Below are 19,678 nucleotides of genomic sequence, written 5' to 3'. Positions count from 1 at the left end.
TAATAAATGAACTTCGGAGTTGTTTAGCTGGTGCTGTACGATATCGTCCATATATAACACAATAGGTTGACATTTTGCATGGGTGAAAAAAAAATAGTTTCTAGCGATTTACCTGGCTGTAGTAGCTCTTGTCCATCTTGTCATTGTGACTTGTGTTCTGGACGGGATTGCTGCGTTGTTCGCTTTTTTCCCACATTTAGAAATACTGGTAATAAAAGAGGTATACACCAAATTCTGTATATTATAGTAATTAAAAGTTATACGTCACAAACTGTTCTGTTTCCGCGAACTGTCACGCTAACCCATACTTGTACTCCAAGCGGGTGACAAACATTGCGAACAAAAATTTCTTCAAGGACAAGTAAAATGGAAATGCGGTGCTGTCAGCGCACCCCTTAATCAGCGTGTGCCTTTCTAATGCGTTTTTATAAGATGCAGCTGATTGTTTCAAGAGTAAGAAATAACCTATTAACCATAATCAATCACGTTTATCTTACATTTCTTGCAAGCGTCAGTGTTTCTGCAGTCCAGAAAGTCCGGATGTCAGAAGCGCGAGCACGCGAAGGGAGTAACAAACAAGAGAAAAGTACCCTGTGACCAGCTGAACAGCTGTCACCTTGCAGAAGAAAAGAGCAACCGACGACCGCCTAACAACGCGTTTCCCCCCTTAAAATCGTCGAGGCAGTCTGCCGGTCGAGCGGTGGGAAGCAGGCGGCGCGTCTGTAGCAGACGACAAGACAAACGTCGACAAAAATGAATTCAGTAACTACTCTACGTTTAAACCGAACTTGCTGGACACGTGCTAATGCGTATGCTTTCATAAGTCGAAAGAAAATTTTACCCAGCCCTCTTCCTAGCGCGAGAAATGCAGCACGCGCGCAGCGAAAAAAGCACGTGCCGAATAGGCCGCCGCCCGGGCGTACTCCCCCGGAGGGGAGAGGGCAGCGCTTTCCTCACCCGGCAAACTTTAGCTTCGCCTCCCTATAGAATCAGCGCTGCCCTCGCCCGGCAAACTTTAGCTTCGCCTCCCTGTAGCCTTCAAATGCACGTTTCCCCGATTCTAAAACTGGCATGCCGACTGGACCACGGCCGACGCGAGGAGCATGGTCGCCGGGCACTTCGAGCGGGCCGACCAGCCGCGCCGCATGGTCGCAGTTGTAGGAGGAGCCTGCGCGACGGCTGCTAAAAAAATACCAGTGGCTTAGATCGGCTATGCCAGGAATGCTGCATGGCGTGAGTTAAGGTTCAGCAGGTTATTCTTAACTTTCCGGGTTGTCGAGGATTAGCTTGATTATCATGCTTACTGCTGCTTCAAGGACACACACACGGTATCCGTATTATGGGACATGTATATTTATCATGCGGGTCCGGTCCAGCGTCAGCAATCGCCGCAGAGGTAAGCTGGTTCCACAGGCGCGTGCCGGTGTTGCTGCGACGCACGAACCATCGGTTCGACACCTGGCCACCCCTCGCATGATCTTCAAGTGGACCGGGCCGCCACGTGCCGCGCTTGCGCAGCAGGTTGTTGCTGCGGCGCACACGCCATCGGTCCCACACCCGACCGCGTATTCCCAAACCATATCCCCTAAAGGCCCAGGCCGACACCCCCCCCCCCCCCCCCCCCCATGCAGCGACGCAGCACCGTGACTCTATGTGCGGGACTTCATGCGACACGGATTTTTTTTCTTTTTCCCCCCTTCCCTCGTTTCGGCTGCTTTGCGGGCGGCCGATGGTTTCGCTCCGTGAGCGGGGCTGGCCTGCGGTGCCGGGGAAGCCGACGCACATGTGGTAGAAGTTAACGTTTTGTACCTCAGCCGCTGCGCTCTCCGCGCTCTTCTTGAGCGCCTGCAAGTTGACGCTGACCTTCTGTCGTGTTCCTAGATAAGCGCTCGGCTCGGTGCTCTAAGTCCGCGCGCGCGGATGAACGCTTTCACGTACTACATGCGGCTATTACATACGTTCCGGAAAGCAAACTCTCTCATTGAAAGGCCATTCTACAACACACAGAAGTGTATACAATTGAGTTGGGTGCTCTTTCACTATATACACACCTCAAAACACAATTTGGTGCTGCAGGTAAGGATTACAAGAAATGCAGCCAATTAACCACTGCTACATTTACAAACTGTCCTGCACTTTCGAAATATTACAGCTGCATGAGCTGCAACATTTTGGCACTTGCATAAGAACTAGTACATTGAATTTCGTTACCATCAAATTAATTGCATTTATTCTGTATCACGAACAGTGCTACTAAGAAAAACATTTTGTTAACATCAATGAAAGATGTGAATCGTTCTTGCAATGGTGATACGTTGATAAGAAATACAAAAATACACTAGCTCAAACGTACACGTTTTACATTCGGTCATGAATGCTGCATAATTTGCACTGCTGCTCGTAATAATTTAGGGAAACAATATCGAAAATTTAGACAATCCAAGGGCTAAGTAATAGTTGGATTGTACAGCTTCTGAAGTACTCGAGGAATGTTATGTATGTCTTCTGTACAGGGCTTATTCACCACAGCCTCTGCACTGAAGCCATCAAGACGACGTTTGATATCAGTAATCATGCGTGCTACTATTCCCACTGTTTCCAATGTCGATTAGTTATTTTTGAACAATTTGTGCTTCATGCACACAGAGATCTTGCTCCATAAGATACGTATATTCTTTTCGATGGGACGTATGAGTAGCTGCGCGTGAGCTTAATGTCACGCTAGTCGCAGCAGAGATGAAACTAAGTAAAAAAAAAACGGTTGTCTCCTGGGTGCACTATTTTAGGGATAGTGATCTGGGAGTCCAAATAGCGGCAAAAATGTCACTTTTCGAGATCCACTCATGGGGCTAAATTAGCAGTTTGTGTCCGTTTCCTGCGACTTATAGCTACCACATATAGATTTCTGTGGTGTCTGGCCTTTTTATGCGCGCGCATTGCGTCACCGTTAGCTCCTCAACTGTAAGCGGCACACACGCAAAAAAGTATACAAATGTATTCACAAGAAAGAGCTAGAATAAAAATATAAATAGTGCAACACAAGTTGCAAAACGCCGCTTCACGTAATACAACGCTTCGTATTGAAAACAATATATATACCTTTCGCCCCGTTTCTAGACTTTTTGGACAATCCAGGTAGTGTTGGTGCACCCGCTTTACGTGTCCATGAATGCGGTGACTGCTACTTCGCCAGGCAGTTTCGCGCGGAACACCGACTCATGATCTGTTGACGCGAGGTCATCTCTGACGACCTCAAGCGGCTGCTCGGGCTCATCCATGAAGCAAAAGTTATAAGCTGCGCGACAATCACGTGAATGCGCTGGGTACGCGCGTGGCGCACACAATTATGAGAACGGACCTTGTGGTGGGCAGTTCTGCGCGAGTGCGAGGCACAGACAAGTATTGCGAATAACACGCTCTCTGATGTTCGCAGCAGACGAGCGACCGACGTACGCGTGTGCTTTCGACCGAATGAGAGCAAACGTTCCGCGCTTCGGTACGGAGTCCAAAGGACCACCCAAGACCAAAAAAAATTTTGTCTTCACTCTAATGGGAGTGCTTGCTTTCGGGAACGTAAACAATAACTACATGTACGTCGAAAAGCATCAATCCGCGCGCGCACTTTGAGCAACGCGCCGAGCGCTACATGGGAGACGAGCGCCTGCAGGCGTGCAAGAGAGCACGGAAAGCGAGCTTCAGCTTCCCAGCGCGTACGCCAGGCTCGCGCTCGGAGCGAAACCATCGGCCGCCGCGAAGCAGCGCGACCACAAAAGACCACAACAAAGTTTGTCTTCACTTTATTGAGAGTGTTTGCTTTCCGGAACGTATACAATGGCCACTTGTACGTGAGAGCGTCAATCTGAGTGCGCGCACTTAGAGCACCGAGTCGAGCGCTTATCTAGGAATACGACGGGAGGTCAGCGTCAACTTGCAGGCGCGCAAGAAGGGCGCGGAGAGCTCAGGGGCTCAGGTACAAGAAGTTAGCTTCGACCACGTGTGCGTTAGATTCCCCAGCGCCACAGCCAGCACCGGCATGGAGCGAAACCATCGGCCGCCCGCAAAGCAGCCGAAACGAGGGAAGGGGGAAACAAGAAAAAATCCACGTCGCATGAAGTCGCGCGCACAGAGGAAGTGACGTCACGGTGCTGCGTCGCTGCCTGGGGGGTGTGGTTGGCCTGGGTCCCTACGGGATATGGTTTGGGAATACGCCGCCGGGTTCCTGCACGGATAACGCCTCGATAACCTGCTGGACGGCCTAGTGCTGTTCTTTTCTTCCAGGTTGTCGCTCCCTCCAGCTGCTCCACGCCGCCGCGGGGTCCTTCCTTTACTTGGCTTCTTCTGGGTGCTTCGTGTAATCACACAGGATGTGCGTGAAGCTTGCTTTTTCTCCTCTACAGGTTTTGCACTTGTCGTTCGGCTGCGTCTCTGGGTGCATGCGATGCATCACGGGCGGACTGGGTAGCGAGCCGGTCGGGAGTTATCTGAATAAAACGGCTTGTCCTCGACTCAACCCCGACAGGGGAACGAGACAGTTATGCGAGCCAAGCGGGAAGCCTTTCTTATTTCGCTGTACTCGGTCCTACGGTCTTTGGTGCAGAACCACGTCGGGTAGTCTTCAGGGGTTGTGGTCGGTGAATGCTCGCGCCTCGACCTGTGCCGTCTCGTTGTGGTTGTCGTTGCAGACCGCTGCGTTGCCCGCGTGCGCCGCGAACCACCCGTATCTCAATTTTCGGCCGTTTTCGGTAATCGCCTGCAGTATACCTGCCGCTTCCTTTGCTGTCCTGCCTTTGGCGTAATTTCCTACTCCTTGCCTTTAGTCGCATAGCACCGTTTGATAGTATCGGTCCGAGATTTTTCGGCCGATGGCCAGGTCCTCCGTTTGTTTTGATTTGGGGCATCCCACTGTGCCGCCGTCCGCAGGATGCCGGTCGTTTTCACGACCGCTGCCGTGAAGCAGTACTTTAAATTGGCGTACTCGGCTGCGTCCACTTAGCGCGCGTGCCTGTCGCTGGCACGCTACCTTGTTGTACTCGGGATTAACTTTCTTGGGTATCGGGTCTAGCCGGATGGTGCGCGGGATCTTGTTGGGTACAGGGAGTTTTGTTTCCGCCCTGTCTGGGTGCCCCATTCCTTGGACCTCCAGGATCTCCCGCCCGGCCCTGCTTGTAGACAGCCTCTAGAGTTGGGCGGCGCTTTGTGCCTCCTCTATTTCCTTGACCGCGTTGTGTATTACCAGATCCAGGAGACGAGTCATGCTCGTGGTTTCGTACAGCGGCAGCGCTGTCTTGTATGCTGTTCGGATGAGAATGTTTATCTTTTTGCGCTCGTGCTACAACCACCTGTGGTGGGGGGCTGCGTACGCGCAGTGGCTTACAACGAACGAGTGGATGAGCCTGATTAGGCTCTGTATCAGTGCCGCTTTCTTATGCCGCCGCTGTTTTCTTATGCCGCCGCTGTTGGGAAAACTTCCTGCTGGGGAGGCTTCAAGTTGAGGTGATTAGGTCCCGCGCGAAGGCATACGGTAGGAGTTCTTGATTTTTATGCTTAATTATGTGTCACGTGTCCCTTGTTTACGCCAGCTTCATTAGAAGTGGACGAAAACCAAAGGTTACAGAGTTGACCCACACTTTAAACCGCACAAGCTACGGGCTCCATTTTAGGAGTCTAACTCCACCTGTGGAAATTGGGCCCCCACCACCGCTGGCTTCTCACTTTTCTGTCGGATCCATGTTTAAAGGTAGCGAAGCAGTGCGTAGCTGTCCTCGTAGCCTGGTGGTTGTATTCACGACTTCTGCTGGTGTCGTAAAGGGTGCAAAGTTCTTCTAAAATGGAAATCCGAATAAGAGTTTTGTATTTTCTTTCAAGTTGTGCTGTCTGTGGCGCCTCTATGAGTTTGTCTTTTTGGTTGTGTAGTTAAAAACCATCGAGCCCGTCGTTTGGTGTTGAGATGAGCAGTCGAATAGCCATTTTGTATGGTCCTTTAGTAATATCGTCCGCGCCCCCCCCCCCACATTGTGAATTTTGTTTTTTACATTTCTTTAGGTTCAGCAAACATGCGACGTTAATAATGCCGCTAAGGACGACGGCATGAACGGGTTTTATGGGAAGAGCACTTTACAAGGCCAGGAGAATGGCCAGAACAAAAACCCTCACAATATAATAAGGTAACAGCCCAGAAGCAATTAAATCACATGCACCAGACTATCTCAAAACAATGCCATCGCCGTAGCGGTATGTTGCGTACAGGACAAACCCTGTACTAGCTGTAGCGTAATATACTTACATGATTGGTGAAAATAAGCAAACGAAAACTTCTAGAGAATAAAATATTCCAACATCTTCTGTACTCATTGCCATACATGGCTGTAAAGAACTGGCACTCTAAACAAGCGCCATGTGAATGGTACGAATCATAACAAAACTCTCTGAATATCTGCAGATATTTTGCTTGCTGTTTTACTGGACAACAACGTGGGTGTTTGGCATAATAGCGCCATAACGATTTTGGATATAGATATGGGGCGCCCTTGTGTTTGCACCCAAGATAACCCTTACCGCCCGATCCCTCGAGGCAGCTCTGGAGATTTATAATCCGCTGCGCAACAAGCTTTCTCTGCGGTAGTGGATGAGCTCAGTGTAACGCTCAAATGTGCGCCAAAGGTTTCGTCAAATTCTCACGCGCGGCTACTTCAGGAGGGCTGCAGTTACCAGAGCTGGTGACTGTACTTACATGGACCTCGTCGCCATCTCGCGTTTGATCAGGTGGACTATAAAAACATGAAATAGTGCTTACATATTAAAAAAATATTTAGAAAGGCAGGTGGAAGCAAACATTCCTCGGGGCAGTTAACCCTGCTTTGCGTATTGGAGGCGCAGGCGAGGCGATACGTATTAACTCCCCCTTCATGCCACACCTTAGTTCCCTCCCTTAGTTTGAGTTTTTTTGTGTCTTTTGGCACGAATTACTTCGACCAGGTTTTTCTCTTCTGCTCGCGTATCGTCAAGCGGCACGCACTATTCTAGAACTCCAACATTTCCAGCTCATAATTGTGTGAATTTTGTGAAGTGGGCGCGTTGCCTCCTCGAGTCTCCTGATTCTTTCCAATCTGCAAGTGGTTATGCGCGAAGAAAAAGGACCAACGACCAAAGTTGTTTCACCTAGAGCCACCAGAAAGGCCTTTTATTTAGCGACACTTGTTACCAAACTGACAACACGCGGAGACACTAATGTGGTGAAATGTGCTGGTAGTGTGGAGACCAAGGTTCAAATCTCCTTGAATCACACGTTTTCATTTATGGAGTGCTTAAGCCAAACGGAACTCAAAATTTGGACCCTTGGAAACCTTATTTCTGTATAGCCTGTCTGAAAAAACTGCAATTTTCAAGATATGAAAGCAGAAATATGCGTATCCACGGCGCAAATGACCATAAAAGATCGTCGATTTAGAAACCGAAGTTAAGAAGAGTCTGGCCATTACGGAAGTGACGTTGCTGCTGGACTGCGAGTGGACGCAAGTGGCGGGCCAGCCGGAGCACACCTTCGCGCAACGCTTTGCTCTCGCAGCAGCCCTGGGAGAGAGAGAGAGAGAGAGAGAGAGAGAGAGAGAGAGAGAGAGAGAGAGAGAGAGAGAGAGAGAGAGAGAGAGATAGAAGCCACTTTATTTGGAACTCTGGTTCTAGGGTGGGGGAGTGGTGTCTTAGGTGGGGGAGTGGCGTCAGAGGGCCCTCGTGACGTCGAGGGCCCGACCGGTGACCAGTCCTTGGCAAGCGCGCCTCTGGCCCAGCAAAGCTCGAGCGGTTCTCTTGGCTGGCAGTCGGAAAAAGCACCCGGCCGGCTGCAATGTCACTGCGAAACATGGTTAAGTAGCATGGTAGAGACAAAACAGTAAGTAGAGACCACACAGGACTGGCGCTAGTCCTGCGTGTTCTCCACTTATTGACGCGGCGTTACCGCGCTACGTAACCATGTTTCACTGTTCGAACCAACTAGCGCGCATTTATGCGTTTCAATGTCACTTCCGCGTCATGGCTTCCGCGCGATCCACCGGAAGGTGCAGCGTCGCCTGTGACGGAGCTGTTTGAAACGTTCAAAACTAATTAACAACGCATTTGACGGGGGTACCAGTCCAGTTCCAGTAGTTTTGTTGGCACGTACCGTACGTTAAATATAAATTCGGCTGAATCAAAATTTGTATGTAGTTGGGTTTTAACAGCGGTGGCCAATTTACCGACTGGACTAGAATAATACCGAGGGCGGGTTTCCGCAGGATGAGGCACTTACGTCTTTCGCATTACAAATTTTAGCCACTCTGAAATAGTTTTTTAAAGCCGTCTTCCAAACTACGCACAAAAGTGTTACTTGGACGACATATATGTAGGGCAAGGCCCCACGCATCCCTAGTTGTGCCTTGCACTGAGAATCTGTAAAGTCGGCTTTACCAGTCTACGCGGATGCAATGCTCGCGCACATGGTAACACGTTCTTCATTTCTAATAATTGCCAGCAGATTCTGTAGGCACCTTTCAACTACTTGTAGACGATTACTTGTGTCAGTTTTTGCAATTGTGCTTTTATTTGGAGATATAAAGCCGCATGGTTTACGACTACGCATGACTTCACGCACACCTAAAAATCTCCAGCAGTCTCAGAAATTGCCAGGCATCTGCATTTAAAGTAAGAAGGGAGCGGAGTGGGTCAGGGAACAAACGCGTGTTAAGGACATACTAGTAGAAATTAAGAAGGAGAAATGGACGTGGGCAGGGCTTGTAATGCGCAGTCAAGATAACCGTTGGTCATTAAGGGTAACAGAGTGGATCCCTAGAGAAGGCAAGCGTAGCAGGGGGCGGCAGAAAGTTATATGGGCGGGTGAGATCAAGAAGTTTGCAGGGACAAATTGCTCACAGTTGGCACAGGACCGGGGTAATTGGAGAATAATGGGAGAGGCCGTTGCCCGCAGTGGGTGCAGATAGGCTAGTGAAGATGATAATGATGGTACTAACAATTGCATGGATTAAATTCCTCAAATATACAATCGCTTTGCCGATATAAGTCGTGACGTATTTTCTGTAACGTATTCGTAAAAGAGTCTTGGAGAACAGCACGAACTAACAGGGACACAATAAGAAAGAAGTGGACAGGACTAGCGCTGAAGAAGTGGACAGGACTAGTCCATTTCTTTCTTATTGTGTCCCTGTTAGTTCGCGCTGTTCCCCAAGATGCAAGTACACCAACTCGCCCAACTCACCACCCTTCGTAAAAGAAAACTTCCGCATTGAAAACATTTTTATGGGACACCCACCTGCTTTGTTATGTGCGTGTATAAGAAAGCATGACGGCTTTACCGGCCGTACCTAACCATTACATTTTACTGCTTTTTTACCGCATTTTCTTGTTTATTCTTGAAAGCTATTGTCTTGCTAAGTCATTCCTAAGTTGAATAGTATTCCACCAAGCCACATTTTCACGTGTATAAAGTAATATTATTAGCAGCGAAACTTCGTCCACAAGCTGTGGTGATTGTGCAACTCACTTATTCTTTCATTCTAGACAGTGGTGCTCCCATGTATTGACAGCGCCGGCCAGAAAGCCCGCGTGGCGAGGTCCTCTCGCACGGTGGGAGCTGGCCTTCAGGTGATAGCGTCCAACTCTGCGAGGGATGATGGGTTACTGTATTTTCCCGCATAACCCACAGCAAAAATACGATAATTTCAGGGGTGGAGTAGAAGTGCGGATTATATGCGAGGTATTTCTATTGGTGGAGCTTCACCGCAATGCGCATTGGGTCGTGATGCTCCGTACACCAGTAACAGCAACTAAGCCAGTGTTATCCCAATGACAGTGGTTCTTTTGCACACACAGCTCACCAATATACCAACCTGAAAAAATGTATGCGCCAAGTCATCTAGTTACGTAGACAGCTGAATAAATGTTTTTTCCATAAACACAAACGTAATGTTGCTTGAGTAGTAGCTTTCGTCCAAACTTCAATGGATAAAATATGCGGGGAACACGCGGGGATATATTTTTATACGTCGACGTAAAGTAAGGATGCGGGTTACATGCAGGCGCCGGTTATACGCGCGAGAATACGACATGAATGTTACACCATCTCACCATCTCACACGAGGGTTAAGATCCCAGCCCGTAACCCAGAAGCCCCCACGCCTTCTATTTCTACAAAACGCAGGCGTGTGCGGGCACGACCAAATGATAGGCCACAACCATAAGCCACAACCTCCTATCGGCCTGCTTATCGCAGTGGCCAATGGAAGTGAAGTCGCATTACAAAGCCGGGCATCTCTTATGACCTGGGAACTCGCATACCGTTATCGGTATGCACTGTTTGTATCGTTTAATTAAGAAACAGAAGTGCATGCATACATGTATTTTAGTTTGTATCGTTCGAGTAATTTGGCCTGTCAGCCGCGAGGTTTTTTCAATCGAGTGGGAGGGAAGGGACAGGTGATGATGCAAACGGAAAATTCGAATTCCCTAAATGATGTTCGATCAAACTCATTCGTTATACAGATAAATCTCTTCTCTAATAAAAGAAAGGTGTAGACAGGAAACAGTCACAGTAAAAGAGAGCCTGATGCGCAGAAGTCCCAGCAGTGGTCTGGCGTCCGTCGCGTTTTTACCCGCAGTGCCCAGTCAGGTGCAGTCGTCATCCTTCCCGGGCTGACAGCACAGCTGAAACTTCTCCAGAAATTCCTGGGCGATGTATCACGTAGCCTTCTGAAAAGGAGACAGGAAAAAAACTTCACCGGTTCGCTGAAGTTATACGATGGCATCCGGTGTGACATCAGAAGCACGCGCTTCAAAAACTTTTGTTCGGGGCAAACAGGACACGTTCGAGAAACCTGCACGCTTTCCGCCGCAGGCGTAAAACGTACGACTTTATGCCCATGCCTTTGCAGGTTGCTCGAAAAAGTAACCAATGCTATTCGTTACCTTACGTCGCCTCAAAATTAGGTGCGTTGGTCCATAATCGAATTCAAAATAAAAACATAGGTATCTTATGCATTGTGAAATTATCATCATCATCATCTTTATTTTTGCGTGCCCACCAACAGCCAATGGCCTTAAGTGGTGGTGCACAGGATGAAACAAAATTTTTTGCAAACACAAACTTAAATCAGTAGCCTGAAACGAGGAAAAATAAATAGAAGGAGGAAAAAAAAAATTCGATCAGGGCAATTCAGTCAAAGCAAACCTAAACAAATGCGAATTGTTATTAAAAATATCAAGGTGACTTGCCTTTTTATTGCACAGTCTAAGCAATCAGGAGAACAAGTAGAACGGATTCGAAATAAAAGAAATTCAGGAAAAGACTTACAGGGAACTCTAATCTCAATTGATGACGTAAGGTCTTCACAATCAATGATGCTGTGTAATAACTTAAACAGAACTTAAACTTAAAATACCACAGACTGGCTTTTTTCGAAATTTGTAAGTAGCTTGCCCTAAAAGTTGAAAGTGGCGGCGTTTCCAAGAATCCTCCGCACACAATCTACAGAAACGCGGTGCTGTGCACATAATGTATACAATGTGGTATAATGAGGCATGAGAGGAAGCTCAACAGAAAAAAATCTTCCGGATGGCAAAAAATGTTAAAAATCTTGCGTTCGGCACCCCGTGAAGTACTAATTTCTACTAAAGGCAGAATACACAACAGAAAGACGGTGAAAACACAAAAATTATGCTAGCTGTCATCAACCTGACGCCAAAACAAATTAATATTTTTCTCGGAGCGTTGCACTCAGGTGCTTCGCCAAAACATAGAATAAAGGCATGCCTAATGGCTTTTAAATCGCTATAGCCATAGGTGACGAGGTTCTTTAACTTAAGTCGCAAACATCTTTGCCCAAAAAGTAACCAAACCTGTTTGCTCGTTACTTATTCTCAAGAGCGCGGAAATTGGGTTGGTAATTTTCTTCGCCAGAAGGTAATTGATTTACCGCATGTGAGTAGCACGTTGCGTAGGGTTTGCTGCGGCCGAGCACAACCGTTTTCTGAAGCACCTAAAATATCTTACAACCGTACTAAGAACTCGTACACAGATGGGGAACTCGGTACTGTTGCAATAGCCGCAAGAGGGCATAGTGTTCTTAAAAATGGCAGCATCTCCACTCCGTGGATGATGGTGAGGGTGCGGAGTACGGGGATTCGAAATGACATCCAAGTTGCGCCCCGAGCGACATCAGATTTGCGCCCCGACCATCATTCGATTTGAGCCGTGAGTTGTGCCTTGATTATTCCTTAAATGAAACTGCAACTCACGGCTGAAATCAATTTTCGCTTGATTTCCGCTTGATGGTGGTGTGTGCACGGATGGACACGGACGGACATTGCGAGGTCCTAAGGTACTCCGCACCGTTACAGGTGAGGGAGTAAGCCGTTTGACTTTCGGGTACCAACTCTGCCACGCAGCGCTTGGGTGCCAGACATTTGACTTCATGGCTCGCCATGACAGCATCTCTCTGCTTTGAGACGCAAGCAGCGAAGTTCTACAGAGGAGTAGCTCTAGCTCTAGTCCTTCTTTGAGCAACATTTTTCTTGGGAGTATTCACTCAAAACAAAGCCAAGGAAACTGCACTGGGACCTCGTGGCGAGGGTCCTGCCGCCCCCTCTCTACCGACAACCCCCAACATCTGACGGCGTCTTTAAGAGAATAAGAGAACTCCCTGTGCCCACCGGAACAAAGGACTACTTCTTCCGCCTTCACATGAGACTGCTGCCCGCGAAGGCACGGTTGGAAGAGAAGGGATTCTTCCTCCACGACGGCGCGGGGTGCCTCATTTGCGGGAAGCGGGAAACGGCGGAACACGTCTTCACTGAGTGCAACACCGCATCAGTCTTCTGAGACGAGCTGCAGACTGCGTTCGCTAAGCGATGGGACCTGTCGTGGTCAGATCTCCAGCGCCCACGGAAAACAAGGCGCTTCAACACTGCGTGCTCGTCATTGGATTCCACTCTCTGTGGAGGGCTAGAGTGGACGCCGTGGAGTGCGCCAGGAACCCGAAGCCTGCCTTGCGGCATTTTACGGTATAGGTTGAATGGACCGTGAGCGCGCTTGGGTATCCAGATGCCGGTACTGAGCTTCGCGTCAGTGCAAAGGGGGTGCCAAGCCCTGCAGCACTTCAAAGAAAAGAAATGCATCGCTGGCAACGGCTGTGACTCGCTGGTGGTCCTACCACTGCGTTTTCACAACGCCGTTCTTCACTGATCATGCGTCCTTTACATCAATCCAGAGTACACACATACATGTTAACACAGCACTTTCCCAACATTTTCTGTTTAGCATTTTGATTTTACCGTGTTTTGCGCCGTCATAGTTTCCTGTTAGCACCTTTCGTTGCACCTGCAGTCTTATGCGTTTTGTATTTTGTGACTAAGCAAAGACTCGCGGGAGTAGTGACTGAAGGATTCGTCGCGACAGTATTAACGTCTCTCATCGTCAAAGCCTCGCGCGTGTCAGGGTATTATGTATTATATGTATTATATGAACTATTATATGTTCATCTGTGTAAATAAACGTTGTGTTACCAAAAAAAGTCGCAGCCCAATGGGTAAGACGATGACACTAACTCTCTCGTCTACCAGACACAGACTTGAATCCTGCCGGTGCCTGTGATTTTTTTCGATTTTAAATAATATGCGTACGGAAGTGGAGGGACATTGTGCGGTCCTAAGGTGCTACGCACCTAAAACCAATGCCCACCAGGTGGGAAGTTGCCAGGAGCCTAAGGAAGTCGGCTTAATAAACTGACGTCCAAGAGGTTGAGGTTGGCGAAGACGGTCCAGAATGTTTATCGTTACAGAAGGCACGTATCTCGTCCTCTTCCTGATTATATTTTCCGCTCCTTATGCACAAGTTCGATCAAGGACGCTATACACAAACCTGCATTAGTATAGCCCGTTCATCACTTCTGACATCCTTAGCCGAACAGAATTTTCCAAATACTGAAACGAGCAAGCCACCCGTAGTTGAATGCCTGCGAATAAACATAACCAAGAAACAACTACATGCAGCCGCAATCTGGTTGTCTTCAGGCCACCACACACAGGCTGCGGTGAATGATGTATTCAGCCCCAGTTAACAAACTTTGGGGTGGGTAGAAAACTTTGTTACATCCTTGATGAAAAAGTTGTACCACGTGATTCGCACCCTATCAGTCAACCATGTCAAAATTCTTGAGTCCTGGTGACCGCAAGGAATCGAGAGCTCCTGAATAACCATGCGAAAATGCACGAAACTAAGCAAACGTCGCTGCTTTTCTCGCAGTAGCTGCATTTTTGCGCTGAGCGACATGGCCTGCAAATTCCCATTCTTTTGCAGTCTTGTGCCCTTGCAGCATATTTTGGCGGAACTTCTAATTTCTCAACGCTGGGCAGAATTGGGCGTACGTGGGTCTGGGAACCCTGTCTAGACGAGAGAGCCTCTTCCTGGCGTCCTAGTATGGCTGGTGGGCTTTCTACCTGTCTCATTGCCGATCTCAAAACCAGTCTGTTGGTTGCTCGCAACTACATTCACCAAGAAACTACGATGCTCATACCTTTCTCAACAGAAAACCTGGGAAGAAGAGGCGCACCCACCGGTCTGAACATGGCAGGGCGAGTCTGGTTTTTGTGCCACGTGAACTCCGCCTCCCGAAACGCACACCGAAGCGTTGTCACTGTATTCGCACACACCAGGCACGATCTGGCGGAGCCACGCCGAGGCATTCTTCAGCCGAGCCCTGCACATATCGGTGGTACACCGCTCACTGATGGTGACAGCACGCAAGGCGACAAACACGCTCCTAAGACAGGGTTATCAAAGAAACGGAGGCAGGCAGGGCGGAGCAGGTACGTGGGTGATTATTAACTTCAGCCGGGCAGCTAAAAACCCCTAATTAAAATACACTCGCATTTCCTCCAGCACGCAACGTGTGCGGGTAATGGCGTACCTTCGCACACGCTCGTTCTGATAGTGGGCGTCCGACGGGTTTTGAGGCCGGCTGAACGATGCCCCGCACTCCTCCTCTCCCACGTGCACCGACGAGCCAAGAGCGGCACCCGCACCGGTAGCGCTCACTGCGGCTCCAAGGTCCACTCCAGTCGAAGCGATGAACGGCGAAGTACTCGCGCCGCTGATCGGCCGCTGGAGGCGGCTCGCAGCTTGGAAAGCCTACACACGGTGCCACACGAGCGAAGCATTCGAAACTACTCTTGCACTATTTCAAACTCCGTAAATGTCGTAAAAGTTGATGTAGCAGGCAGGCATTTGCCAGAACGCAGCCCCAATACTATCACGTTTCATAACAGCAGAGTGAAAACATAAACAGTGGGGCTCGTAATCCCGAGAAAAATAGCAAAGGAAAGGAAATAGTAATAATATGCTGTTAATAAGCCGCTTCCATACTGAACGCTATTCACTCGCCTACTACGTGGAGACTAGCAATGCAAAACGCAGCTTGCAACTGCAGTACGTTATTACGAAGTGATTGAAAACGAGTGCCTCGGTTTGGAATTTCAGTACGCGCTTTCCCCACGGAGATGAAACGTTCCAGCACGAGGCGTTGTGAAACGAGTGTCCCGGTACCGTGACTACATGAGACGTCCACATCATCAGGTGACGACGACGATGACGACATGACACGCCGACAGCCCGACCCCTAAGCTGCTTCGCCTCTAAATAAACGGATGGTTTATCGGCCTCTCCTGTACGGAGATCTCATTCTTGCTTCTGCCAATTGAGAGTAGCAACAGTACCATTTGTTTCGCTTCAATGCCCGTCGTATTCGTGCCTCTAACACTTGTTGGTAGCTTATAAAGGCTTAAATCAGACAGTCAACAGAAGGTTTAAAATCAGACAGACAAAATCAGGCAGCCAATCAGGGTACAGTTAGACCTAGATGGCACAAGCCTCTGTGAAACGAATTCCCCGATGTAACGAAGTTTTCCAATTTTCTCTTGTCAGCCCTATTCAAATCCATGTGTTTGCGACGTCTATGCGACGAAGGCGTTGAGACGGCTAACCTTGATGTAACGAATTCGTTACTTTGATGAGCCCTTGTTTTTTGCACTTATTCTGAAAAATAAGCTGGAGAAATGCCCTAATTTAGCCAACTCGGCCCGCACCGCATGCTGCCGTGCGTTTCATGTATCAGTGCGGTGTCTCTTATGTGCTAGGCCGGCCTGTCGGCGTGTAGTCGCGCGTCTTCACTGCTATCTGTGTTGCCGTTTCGCCGGTGATGAGTTCTGCGGCGTGAAAACAAAAGTTTTATCCTTTCAAGACAAGCTCGCAATTTTAAATTCGGTCTCCGCCGGTGCGAAAAAAGGAACGTCGCCGCCTGGTACGATGTGCCAGCTAACACCATCTCAACAATTACGAGCGCGCCAAAAAGCAGCAAGGTCTCGAAACGGCGTCCTTTCAGCGTAACGCTGCTCCTTGAAACGAATTAAGGCACCCAAAAGTGCAAAAGGCAAAAGTGGCATTTAAGGTACGTCTGTGAATACGGGCGTGAGTGACCTTTCTTCCTTGGAGGGCCGTGTAGTAACTAAGTTTATGGGAAAGCAGCAGGGGCAAATACCGCAGTTTTTACCGTGACAAAAAATCCTTTAAAGGTGAGTTCACGAACACTGATGTCTAACATTCTGGTTTATTTTCTGCTTCATTCACACGAGCCTCAACTCAAAACCTGCATGTAACAAAAAAAACTGCGAATTTTTCTCGACTCCGTTATATCTAGGTTTGACAGTACATTGGGGCTTCGCGAGGAGCCGGTAGCGTTTTGCAGAATGACTGAAAAGTCTGACAGTTTGATTCACACATACAGCCTTTTTTTTACTGGCAAGCCTATTTTTGTGCATTTGAAGCAGCATTATCTGCTTGAAATGTTATATCTTGATCGCAGTAAAAGTGAACACGGGAGCGCGTGTCATACCGTGCGCGGGAGCCACCTGTCGGCGTTCCGGGTAACTTCGCACGCATGCCCAGTTCGTTTGCAACGACGCTACGCATGCCCAGTTCGTTTGCAACGACGCTATGTGATGCGCGTGCGAAGTTACCCGGAACGCCGACAGGCGGCTCCCGCGCACGGCATGACACGCGCTCCCGTGTTCACAGTAACTGTGATAAAGATAGTGCGTCGTCTGTGACCTCATCGTGCATTAGGCGGCGTCATGCACGAGAACCTAATTCCTGCTGGCGCATTGATTCGCCGTCCACGCTGCAGGCTTCAGCCACCGAAATACATGAATATCTCGCCTGAATTAACTGCCAAACACAATTTTGTTTTACTGTTAGACATCCTCCTCAAAATAGAAAGTTATCAATCGCAATGAGGCAATTAAAAGATCTGCCATTCCTTCCTAAAGAAAGCCGAGAGAAGCGCGAAGACGGCGATTTTTTTCGCACAAAAAAAAACGCATCTCATCTACCAGTGCTGCCGATACATGTTTTATGAGATAAACATGTACTATTGCACTCCTCCTTCATGATAAATGCATGTGTTGTCCTATCCTGAAACTTTCCTTATTTTTGTGATTTGCAACTGACCTTTTTAACACAATAAAATCCCGGTTTTACGCATGTAGAATTGGTAAAAGTCATATTACTTGTTTCGGGATACTCTTTCATAGTGTAGGAGTTGGAGACGTTCCTTGTTGTAATTACACTCCCTCCGTAGATGGCTTGAATCACGGCAGAACAGGCAATGTGGGAAAGCCAGTTTGCAAAACCAACGCTTACGCCGATGGTTTAAAAGTCGGCTTCACTTCTTAACATACATGAATTGCTTTAAGCCGTCTTGTGTCAAAATATGAATGTCCTAGGAACTTTTTTATATTTTTAACATGAAAGCGTTGTATTTCGGGGCACACGAAGATTTTGATGATGTCGTATCCGTCACGGAAATGACGCCAGCACAACGAACACAGGGGAAACGCCAGAAAAGGTTCATTGACGCGGATGGTGCTGCCGTCTAGTAGAGCTGAAGCGAAGTAGTGCATCATGATGCTAACAAGCGCCGACAGTTGGCGTAAGCTGCATCGTAGCGTTGAACGACGCGCCAAGGTCGCGAACGCCGACTGGTTTGAGGCGAAGGGAAACGCCAGCCGGTAGCGGAACGCGTTCGCACGTGCACGGTTCAAGCTATAAATTCTACCTCCCGCGTTCCACAAGCTGAGTGCGTCGCAACGCAACCATCTGCCGTGCACGCCACGGAGCAGGACCGAAGTGGTCGCACTTTTCCAGAGCGACCCGCAAGCAGGACGTCGCTCGCCAAGCAAACTGACAAGAATACCGCCAGCCCGCAAATCGTGCTCATTTAGGTGCAGATTTCGCTTCACATTACACTTCCGTGCTTTACCGATTCCCATCACTGAGGAATCAACCACAGTTTTAAATGCATAGCATTTTAGTAACTCACAATGTCACGCGGCGTTGGCGTGCCTTGTCGTAGTCCGCATGCGCGTCTTGTCGTAGTCCGCATGCGCGCCTTGTCGTAGTCCGCAGCCAGGAAGAAATAAAATAACAGTTTCCGGCGGCCGGTTTCGAGCCCATGACGCCGCGGGCGGAACGCAAGGTGCCCGGCGCCCTACCGACCGAGCCACGAAACCGACACACATTTCGACGCACCGAACGCGCCTTATATCCTTCACTCATTTCTCGTTTGTTTCGAAAGCGCCACAAGTTGTCCCGCGCCTCCAAAAGATGGCGACACGGGTCCCGCAATCAAGAGATACGACTTGCCGGCGCACCCCCTCGGAAATGCTGTGCATTTGATCGTGCCCCTCGCGAGGGGGATGTCTTTTTAAAGTGACACCTTGTTCACTATACTTATAATTTTACACTACTTTCGCAGTCCCCCCGCAACGCATGATGGTATGCGCACAAGATCTCGAGACCGGTTTGTTTTAATCTTTTAAACGTGATCTTCCTCTGGTACAGAACTACCTAGAAATGAACCCTCTGAAAACCGTTGCTTTTATGAGAGCTTTCCGGTCGGCCAATGATTGTACACGGGAAATACATTAGATTTCTTAAACGACGTCCTTGGTCCCACTGAGAAAGTTCGTGCTTTAAAAGAAATTTAGTGTCCTTCCTCTCTGTGAAGAAGGATGACTAACGAAGCAGTGATGCCGAGCCTCAACATGAGCGACACTAGGCTTGTATCGGAAAGCAGCCCAAAGAGTTCCCAAACCAAAGTACCTTTTCTTGCAATTTGCGATTGAGCATACTTACTAGTTGATTATCTTAAGTAAACTTGGACAGACTAGAGTTTTATTCAAGTGGACAAACATGGGCCGTTCGTTTCCCTCCCGCAGGAGCCATTGTACTGGCAGCAGACTAGAATTTCCCCAGATTTACAACCTCATTGTGAGGTATGTAATTTTGAAACGTAAATGAAATTTCGCGTAATAGTAGACCTGTCCTGAGGGCTAATGGTCCCTTAATGGATTTTGGGGTAGTTTCCGTGAAACAGGAGTTAGAGCCGTTTTCTGCCACCATATTCTCTCCGTAGACGGACATGCTTCAATGTTTAGCGCACAATGTGTAAAACCCAGCTGACAAAGGCCAATTAAAGTCGCCCTAACCACTAAGCACAAACCAACTCATTGCTGGGAACACATTTTTTCAGGGAGCAATATAAACGCGTTATATCAAAATATGAAGGCCATAGGACGTTTTTAT

This window comes from Haemaphysalis longicornis, unplaced genomic scaffold, assembly GCF_048455015.1.
Source record: "Haemaphysalis longicornis isolate Haplotype H1 unplaced genomic scaffold, Haemaphysalis longicornis Haplotype H1 scaffold_2, whole genome shotgun sequence".
NCBI lineage: Eukaryota > Metazoa > Arthropoda > Arachnida > Ixodida > Ixodidae > Haemaphysalis > Haemaphysalis longicornis.
This window is presented reverse-complemented; position numbering follows the sequence as displayed.